The 10,895-nt window shown below is 36.4% G+C and overlaps 1 protein-coding gene across 1 annotated transcript in view; it reads right to left on the reverse strand.

The window, feature by feature from the left end:
• The window catches only part of BCAS3 (breast carcinoma amplified sequence 3), a 224,387-nt gene extending 214,347 nt beyond the window's left edge, over positions 1–10,040 (reverse strand). The window contains exon 1 of the mRNA XM_008582323.1: positions 10,005–10,040. The gene's annotated coding sequence lies outside the window, so the exon portion shown is untranslated. The remainder of the gene's footprint in view (positions 1–10,004) is intronic.
• Positions 10,041–10,895: the final 855 nt, after the last annotated feature.

Raw genomic sequence — 10,895 nt, forward strand, 5'->3', positions numbered from 1 at the left:
TTTTTTTTTTTTTTTTTTTTTTTTTTTTTTTTTTTTCCGTGTCCGGCAACGGATCACAACCCTCAGTGTTGCCCCCGTACCGGACCGGGGACCGGCAACGGAACCGCAACCCTCGGTGTTGCTCCCGCGCCTCGCTCAGCCAGTGAGCGGGAACCGGTCTGTATGTGGGATCCGAACCCTCGGGCGGGAGTGCCGCCGCACTTCCCAAGCGGCGCACTTATCCAGTGCGCCACCGGGCCGGCCCAATACATTTCAATTTTAAATAATATGTTAGCTGAAAGCACAGTGGGAATCCCTGCATATTGCTCCTCAAAACAGATGATGATTTTGGATGATTAGGTTAGGAACAGGCCCCTGTCTAATCTTAGCATGGGTGCGAGGATATTTATTCACAATTATACCTTGAAAAGTGATATTTTTCCATTTGTGCGCATTAGGAAACTAGGCAAAATGGGCAGAAATCAGTGTATGCTACTCCAGAACTTTTAGCATCCTACATTACTCTAGGACATGAAAAAAGTGAACATAAGTCATTCCAAAACTGTACTGTGTTGTGATGATAATATAAGGTCTGAGCACTTATATTTACCATGAGTATAAGCCCTCAGAAGAAGTTAATGAACTGAGACTGACCTTGATCACTGACTCAGATCCTGCAGCACAGGGCAGTACCTGCTCCCTCTCCCACATTTGCCAACCTTTGCTACAACAGTAATCAATTTGCTGTCTTGATCTCTCAAGCATATCATACATTTTTTGATCTACCATTAAGCCTCAAACTTGTGGCCTAATTAAATTACTGAGGAAAAATGCTCTGGAATTCTAGACTTTGGCAGGAGGGAAAATTAGAGATAAATATTTGAAAAGGTGAGAAAATTATGACCTAATCTCCAGGCTTTCAAAGTCACTGTTAGAAAGAAACTACTTTTATTTGATTGCTTTCTTTTTTTTTCCTCCTCACACAAGATGATGTCAACCCATTTTGCAGCATGGTAATTAAATGCCAAACACAAAATGTAGGAGAAGGAACAAAAAGAAAAGATTCAAGGAACAAGACAGGTCAACATGATAGGTGTAAACAGGTACAGAATTGCTGTCAAAGAACCATGAACAAGTTTTCCAGAGTGTGGGAGTTACAGAGGAGAAACTGTGGAAGGGTAGAAAAAAGCCCAGAGTCAAAACAGAGAAACAGTGGGAGACCGATGGGGGGGTGGGGGGAAAGGAAATCAAGACTGACCCAGCAAATGAAATAAGCTAATATTGAATTTTGTCAGTGGGCATAAATTTCATTTGTTTCCAATGAGTGATAAACGCCAATGGAGAAATAAAATTATTGCTACGATCAGGAGGTAGGCAGTGCCATATTATATCAGAGAGAAGGCAAAGTGAACCTGTAGTTATAGCAAATATCAGAGAGTAGGTTTTAGCAGCAAGACAAGTGTACAAGTATCTCAGATGGTGAAAAATAGGCATGTGGAACAGAGATAAGACTAGAAAGTAAAGGAAAATAGGTACTAACCATGAAAGCACTAACAAACATAAAGTAAATCACTGCATGTCCCTTTGCATGGAATGTCCTTCCAAACACTGCCCCCTGATTCAAATGCATCCCTTCCAAGAAACCTTAGTCCTCATAAACAGGGTTTCTCCTCCCACCTCTGAGCTCCCACAGCATCATATTTATGTAAGGTTCTTCTGTGTCATTTACATATATACGGGGGGTCTTCAACAAGTGCATGGAAAGATTTGATTCCATTTTCCATGAACTTTTTGAAGTATCCTTGTGTACACATATATATGTATATGTATATATGGCTATAAGTTACATGTCTAATGGGGTAAACAAATATATATATCCACACCATTAATTTGTAAACTACTTGAGTCAGGGGACCATCTTTTATAGCACATAGGACCTAACACCCAGGGTACCACAGGAGGCTCCACAGATACCTACTAGATCGTGTTGGAAGATTAAAAATACTGATGGTGAGAGTTTTATTTCACTCTCAAAAACCTAAGCATCTAGAGGTTAGGAGAGAGACTGTAGTCAAAAGATCTGAATTCGAATTCTAGATCTGGCAATATCTTGCCATGTAACTTTAAGCCTATATGTTCGTCTTTCTGAATTTTACCTTCTCTTCAGGCAGTGGGACAAGATAAGGACTCTGTCAGTGTTACAATTCTAAGATTGTGATTCTCCCTTCTCAAATACAAAGCATTTACTATCTACACCATTAATTTTGCAATTAGTCATAGAGTGCCTTGTGGTATTTCTTCAATTTTAAGTAATTCAAATGCATTTATGCCTCATCTTTCCCAATTAAAGCTCCTTGAATTGGGAAAGGAATAAAGTTTTCTCATCCCCACACGATAAGCATTCAATAAATATTTACCAATTTCACAAAATGAATGGATTCTTCAAGAAAACGCTCAAAGGGCTGTAAGCTAGCTTAAGGAGGCCCGGATGTGAACTGCTTTTTAACTAGAAATAGTTAGGAAAGAAGTCTGTGACAAAGCTATCATTTATATAAGCTTCTTTATAGGACAAAAACACACCATGAGGGAAATCAAGGCCTTTGCTTGCTGATAATCTGCCAAGAGGAGCTCCTGGGAAAGGTGTTTTGTTTTGTGAAGACTACTCTGGGAATGTTGGGGAAAAACTCATCATGAGGTTTTGTTTCCTTCTTTTATCAAGAAACTAAAGTAGCAATTACAGTTGTCCCTCAGTATCCTTGGTGTATTGGTTCAGGACACTTGAGGATACCAAAATCTGCTGATCCTCAAGTCCTGATATAAAATGGCATAGTATCTGCATATAACCCACACACATCCTCCCATATACTATAAATCATCTCTAGATTACTTATAATGCCTGACAATGTAAATGCTATATAAGTAGTTGTTATACTATTGTTTTCTTATTTGTATTTTTTTTTACGTCTGTATTGTAATTTTTTACTTATTTTCCAAATATTTCCGATCCATGGTTGCTTGAATCTGCAGATACAGAAGGCCCACTGTAACTACTTCAGCTATGATCATCGCCATCATAAGAATTATACAGTATCCCATATTAGAAAGACAGGATTGGGATTTACAAAACCTCAGTTTGACACCCAGTTCTACCACTTAGTCACTATGGTGAAATTATGTAACATTTCTAAACCTCAGTTTACTCATCTGTAAGACATAAAATAGCAATTCCTGCTTCCTTGAGTTCTTTTTTTCTTTTGCAGGTGACTGGTACATCTTTGAGTTCTTTTAAGTACTAACTGCAATAATGTAAGTGAAGCATTCTCTCTAAATTACAATGTTAGAATAATTTTTTAAAAATCACATAAATGCCCTCAGAGTGCTTGATGCTATTGAAAGTATGTGTGGCCAGGCTAAGTACTGTTGGGCACTAGGGTAAATTATTTTCTGGAGAGGAGGCTTCTTAGGTGAGTTTGTTCTAATTCCTTTGGATATCAAGGCTGCCTCTGGGTGAAAAGTGTCTCATTTAAGTATTCTTGATCCTAAAAAGGCTTCCTTTGAAATATACCAGATAACTGAAGAAACTATTAGGTAAGGAAAGGGTATAAAAAGGAGTAAGAATCTAATGGGTAGGAACTGGTACTGCGTGCATTTTCCCAGGCAGGCCTGCTCAGCACTGTGCTTCACTGACAGATATATCTCCATGGAGAACCAACTGGGATCATCACATGTCAATGTGAATGCCCATGTGGAGTTTGTTTGGTTCAGCTTACCCATAATGGACCAGGAAAATGGTCCAACCAGGGAGGCACATGTTGGGGTTAACAGAACATTCTTACTGAGAGTTATTTTATCTATCATATATGTATACTAACTCATAAAGAACTAGAAAATTATAAAGCATGCTAAATATAAAACTATACTGAACATAATTTAATATTTCTTTAATGATTTAGAAGACAGTTCAACATCTTGCCACTGTTTCAGAATCACTATACGCATGATTCCATGGTACTTTTATTCCTTTCTATCAAAGACTTTATAAATACCCCAATACTGATGTCTCAAAAAAAAAAAAAAAGAAAGAAAAAGAAAAAAGAAAGAAAGAAAAGAAAAGAAAAAAGAAAAAAAAAGTCATGTCTTTACCATTGATTTCAGTGCCAAACATTATGGTCACTTTAATTAAATCTTTGGTTTATTTGAGTTTTTTTGTTTGTTTCTGTGACTCCTGGATAAATGGAATATTACCATGTCTTAACTTACATTCCAGAAAGGACTCTGGAATGAAATCTTTAATCTAAACTAAATAAAGACTCTGGACAGCCCTGCATTAGAAAAACGTACTGTAGTTAGACCTTCACACCCAAAATATTTTGGCCACTCAAGTGTTAAGAGAACAGAAAGTATTCCATCTCGTGATCATTGAAAAGAATTGATCTGCTAAATTTTAGCATAGAAAAAATGTTTTATTGAATAACATTTACCATGTGTGCTGTAGTGCTTCACTCAAACATGAACACCAACATCTATTCTGGTAAATCCATTCCAGGTACTCACTATTATGTCACACAATAGGTGCTCAACAAAAATTTGTTGAATGAATGGGAATAGAATGTTGCCTTGATCTTTCCCAAATTATGACAAAACTTACAGAATTATGTATAAAACTTGAACAATTGCAACACATAAACTTTGGGGGAAAAAACACGAACAAGATATACATGTATTAAATATAATTTTTTAAGGTAAAATTTCTAAAACTCTGTCGGTCCTCTTGACTGTCCCAAACAATAAGGAAAGGCAGACCAACTAAGAATGTAAATGCCACCCCCTTCTTTCTCATATTCCACCAGGAGCGGTTCCTCAGATTCCAGCCTTGGCTGGGGTTGCTGCTCCTCCTCCAGGAGGGCACTGAGACGAGGAATCAGTTTCAGAACGAGAAATATAGCTCTGAACTGGTTTACTCATTGTTTTTGTTTGCAACAACAAAAAGGTGAAAACTGCAAAATACTATCAGAGAAGTATGCTAGAATAAATGCAGACTCCAAAAAACCTAGTGAACCATACCAATAAGGTTTATTACTGGGATCACCTTCGTCTTGCTGCTGTACAGCTGACCGTGGCATGGAAAAAGGTAGTGAGAAATTCTGTCAGGACATCTCCAAATAAAATATGGTGTGTATATCTGTTCTTTCCTAATACCTAGAATATGAGGAAATTCCCCTTCTGTGGAGGCAAATGCATATGAAACATCTATGCGGGGGGAATAAACAGAAACCCCACTGGCAGAAACACTTCTGCAATTCCACTTGTGAGCTCTCCTCCTGAGAAATGATTCTCTACCTAACCTACCCCCATCCTACAGAGAATCAGAATCTTGGTGGGGTTTTCGCTTCCTACATGAACCATACACACTCTTGTAAGAACCGTGGCTCCACTTACCCAGGATATCTACCAATAAGAGATCTTCAGTTTTTACTTAAGAAAAAAATGGTGCAGGACAAGGATGTGTACATTCCATTTGGGGTGGTAAAACCGTCCACATTCAGATCAAACTTTGTATCTATCAACCAAATCTACAACCAGTCTGTAAATGTAAATCAGCTCTACATTTATCTGGCTATTAAACACAAATTTAGGATTTCTTACTAGAAGGAATCCAATTTAGTTATAGCATTAAACGTGCGCCTTTTTTCCCCCCTCTGAGAGAGTAACATAATTGAATTCTGTCCATCATAGCAGATCAGTGCTGCTCATCTTCGTCCAGAAATCATGTTTGTACAAAGGCCAGAGAAGGCAGTACTGATACTTTTCCAGCACAGTTACTAGTCAAATATCCACAGACGAGAATGAGTTCAACCAACCAGACAGCAACTCAGGCAGCATGAAACTGAATTTGCGAAGGCTGTTTTGAGTGTTGGAGGGGAGGGGCAGCTGTCTACCCTCAACCAGCCACCACCCTTGCCCTCAGCTGACATCACCTCTGTATATGGCCTCTTCCACCATCAGTAGATTGTTTAAAATAAAGACATCATCTATCTTTTCATTAAAAAATGTGTACACTGAGGCAAAGTGAAAGAAAAAACCCCACAGATTTAATCACATGATCAATCAAAGACTGCTTAAACCAGTGTGCACATTTTGTGCCACTGTCTCTGTGTTTTAAGGAATAAATTGAAAAACACTATGCTTTGCAGTAATGAAATAAGGACAACTGCTTTAAATTAAATGCAAGAAGTAGACCTTGTAACATGATCAAAATCCATCCCAGGACTTTTCTAATTCCACATGCAAATAGAATTCCTCTTTAACAACATTTGATAAGAAATATTTAACACTTTTCATATATTTCCTGTAATTACACATTTATAACAAAATGTGGATTTACTTGGCAGCCAAACCAAAATGTTTCATATTGCTCTTAGATTGCAACCCTTACTGCTGAAATACAGTATACTAAAAACGAAATAACTTTTCTATTTTAATGTGGTTATAAGCTTCCTGCTAGGCAGCAACCTAATTGAGACTTTTGATGTTAGCTTTTTTAAGACATGCTATCCTTCATCATCTGTAGAGTATTTTAACTACAGATCTCTTGCAGTCTTCCCAAAGTTGATGGAGGGAAGGGGGTGGGGTGGGAAGAGGAAGCCACTTTATCAAAGTCAATGGAAATACAAGGTATTAATTATGTTAAATGAAGAAATATGGGCATTTGGTTACTTTTGTGGGTCAGAAATATTTTAATCTGTTGCTGCCAGCCAGCTGCCTCTCCCTGACACCCCCTTCTCCCAACCCAGCATTTATATCAGCTGCAGGAACACATCAAAGCTCTAAAAAGTGAGGAAAACAGCCCACCAGTAGGGCCCTCCCTTCAAGGTTACAGTTTTACATAGAGCGACCATAGTGTTATCCACTACAATCAGTATTAAGGCCATGACCTTTTTTATATTTTGGAGGCATAGACGTTAGAGAAATTGGTAAATCCTCAGCTCAAGGCAATTAAAAAATGAAAAATAAAACTTTTGTGATATTTAGAAAAGAAAACAATTGGTGTACTCAATTGCTCCCAGTCAAAGCAGAATTGGATCACACAGATGCAGCTGATTTTTAAGCTTTACTAAGTCTGCCAAGCACACTGTGCAGGAGAGCACACTTACAGGGAAAGGAAACATAGTCGCCTGCCATGATGACCAAACAAGTTTTACTAAAGCAATGCTTGGAAACTCTGTACATTAACAGTCAAGGAAGCCAATAGCAATTACTTAAATGCAACATATTCACTATATGACCAGTGTAGGGACTTTTACAAGGTTACCTTGTAAATTTTCAAAAATCTACTATTTTTACAAAGTTTTTCTGATCAAGGAATCAGATAATATGTTAAGAAGTAAGGTTACTGTAACATGCAAGAATTCTGCAAAAAATCTGCTTTAGACGATAAAAAGCAACATTTTAGTAAGTAGTACTTCCCTGCACTTAATTTGTATCTTTGAATCTAGAAGCATATTACGAATAAGCGTATTTGTAGGTGATTCTATTTCAATATATATTTTTACTGAAATCAAAGGCAACTACCACATACTTTTTTCTTCTACTTCAACTGCAGAAAATTCTCAAAAGAATTAATTTAACTTGTGGGTACTAATGTAAACAAACTAATCTTTTGCATATAACACACTGGCAAACAGAACTTACCTGCTTTAGGATTGAGTTTTGAGAGTTTTTATGGTAGATTTTTTAAAAAAATAGGAATTCATCAGAATGAGGCAGAAATCAATCAGATTTGTCTTAAACATTACATTACATGATAGGCAGACAGGAAAATCTTTTAGGTAAATATGAAACAAACAAAACACAAAAACATAGAACACACTACTAGAGTGAAAAGACAAAGGGGCTTCCCTCTTCAGACCTCTGAAAACAAAGGAAATGAACCAAGAGCCTTTTCACTACTGTTAAATCATTCCAAATCTTAATCAAAGGTTTGTGCTTCATTATGGTTCTCTCACTTCCTCAAGGATGTTAAAAACACACAAGATTTCTGTACAAAAATATGTATTACAAAACTACGGTAATCTTAACAGTTCAATAAAAATCCACACATCATGGGTCAGGCTTACCACTCGGTTGTGAGTCAGAAATAAAAGGATTTAGAAATATGTTCACCTGAAATCACCTCACATTTTTCTTCCTTATTCCACATACTGGTTCATGGGGGGGAAAATGGAAATTATACTTTTATAGGTACTTAATTGTGTTAGAGGTAATATCCACCACACAAGGAATTTAAAACTAAATCAAACAAAACCTCTCTCAGCTGGTCCTGGGTATACTTTCTCTGATATCAAACCATAGCAACGTTCAATTTTGAAAGTAAGCACAGGTAAACATATTGATTTTCTGTTCCTATGTGTATTTCTTATGAGTAATCAAAGGCAAAAAAAAAAAAATCCTAGCTGAGGTGGTGAAGACTATAACTCTAATCTTAGGCTTTGAAGGAGAAAATTTATGAATATATATGGATTCACAAGTTTGTGCTTGAAATGAGAAAAATTATGGTTACATTTATTTTGATTTGTTGATGTTAAATTGTGTCAAGAAAATATGCAAACTGATTTTTTTATATACACACAAGAAAATAGATACATTTCTGACAATAAAATGTGAATTTCATATCAAATTTCTGAGCTTTTAGCATTCTTGTTAATTGCTGACTTTTGTAGTTCAGTTAGTATTTTTTAAAAATATATAAGACCTTCGTTTTAAACAAATGGAGTCAGACTAATCTGGCTCTTCTTCTGATATCTAAATAGAACTCCTTTACTGAATCTGCCTCACTGCCTCACGTACTTATCCCTCTATCCATTTAAACAAATATTAGTATCAGTTAACCAGATATTTGTGCGACTTGAATTTTATTGTTAAGACATGAGTGTTGAAATTATTTAAAAGCCTGGATAAAGACAGCCTGATATCTGATGCAATACTAATGCAATCTGTCTAATCTCAGTTAAAGATTTACTACCAAAATTCCCAACAATTGTAATAGCTACAATTTTGAAAAAGGTACCAGCCGTGTAAGTCTAACTTGATTTTAAAAATGACTCAGTTTAACCCCATTAAAGTGGGTGAGGTTAGGTTAAAGCAGGAAACAAATACTAATCGCAAAAAGTCATGCACATATTCTATCACTCTTTCAAAAAATGAAACACTTGAGAAAAACGTGGCTTAAGTACTAATATTACAAGACATTTGATGGATCATGTGAAGAATAAGTAATCATCTTCCAGATGCTTGAAAGACAAGAAAATAAATTTTCAATGAATGTAGAATAAAAATCAGAGTATAAGCAAAATATCTATGATTAAATAAAACTTTAAGTGACTGAAACTGACTAGCATTTTACAATATTAATGCTAATGGTTTATCACAGTCTTGTTTGCATGGTTAACAGCTCCCATTTTAAAAAAAGGAAAGAAAAAAAAAAGAGTTGCATGCAGGAAGGAAAAGCAAATGGAAAACTAAAGTCATACATGGTAAGGAATAGGGATAGAAGAGATAGTGAACTAGTCAGAAATACACAAGAGCAGTTTCCAATGCTGGGTCAGGAAATAAGGTAGTTAGAGAAAAGTTGCAATCTAAAGAGAAAACACTTTTAGGAAATGGCAAAATTAAAACAGAACTAGATATGTAAAAGAGATGAATGAAGACAAGGTCTTCCTGCACCAAGGGAGTTGTTTAGGAGAAACAGTGTCCGTTTGTGGCCAGCGATAATACTTTCCATTCAATAGAGTTTGCAGCTTGCTGATTCATATGATTGCAGGCTGGCGCCCTGCTGGCGAGCCTCTCCACTGAAATTAAATCCACTCTCTTCAGTTATAAATTATAATGCTCTATAAACAACACTCCCATTGGGAATGGGGAGAGAGAGAAATAGAGGAAGAGGAGAGGGAAAAGTGAAAAAAGAGGGAGGGAGGAAGGGAGAAAAGGAGCCAGAGAGGGAGAGCGATTCTGCATGGTCCACTCACTGTTTAATGTTCTGCTCTTCTGCAACAAACAAGGGGAGTAAGTCCTCCACAGATAGCACTCCTGCTGTAATTCATACACTGTTTGATGTAGAGCCCAGAAAGGAGAGTGGGGTGGTAATGTGAGTCTAAGAGGAAAAGCACTTAGAAATCAATGAGTATGCAAGAAGAAAGATAAAATAGATTTTATACATGGATTTTTCAAATATATTATTGAATATATCTTTTAAGCCTCAAGGGAGAACCAAAATGAAATAAAATTCTTGAATTCTATTTAGATAAATTAGATCTACACACTGTGCATCTTTTGATATCCAAATCAATCAGAGGTATTTCTCCAAGATGCACTGGGAAAGCAAAGAGGAAAGCGAAGTTAAAAATAATCATTTCCAAACGGCCTCAGACAAGGAGTCCAGAGCAAGGAGAAAGTTTAATGACGTGATTACCCACAATACCCAGAGATTAACCACATTTCTTGTGTTTTTTTCTGAATACATATTTCAGTATTCAGTGCTAAATTTATAGAAGAGGGATGCCACAATGGCTTAAATGTTATAGAATTTGTCTTTAAAAGAGGTGGTTTTAAAAGGGAAAAAACCTGCAAATATTCAGCTTTGTCAATTAGCTAAATAATTCATGAAAGAGGTCATCATTGAGTTGGTTTGTATGTACCAGTTTCTGGCATCAACTTATACCCATATTCCAGATTTCTTCTGTGCATGTTAATCTTCTTTAGGAGTTATATATGTTCCAAAGCAGGGTAGAAACAATTATTATTATACTCTAATTAATATTCCAAGGACTCACATCTACAAATTACTAATCAACTACAAAAAGAAACAGTTTCATAACAAAAAATGCCTTTGCAATTTCTTCCCAAATACATGGGAAGAA

Source organism: Galeopterus variegatus, unplaced genomic scaffold (assembly GCF_000696425.1).
Source record: "Galeopterus variegatus unplaced genomic scaffold, G_variegatus-3.0.2 Scaffold2569, whole genome shotgun sequence".
NCBI classification, from domain to species: Eukaryota; Metazoa; Chordata; class Mammalia; order Dermoptera; family Cynocephalidae; genus Galeopterus; species Galeopterus variegatus.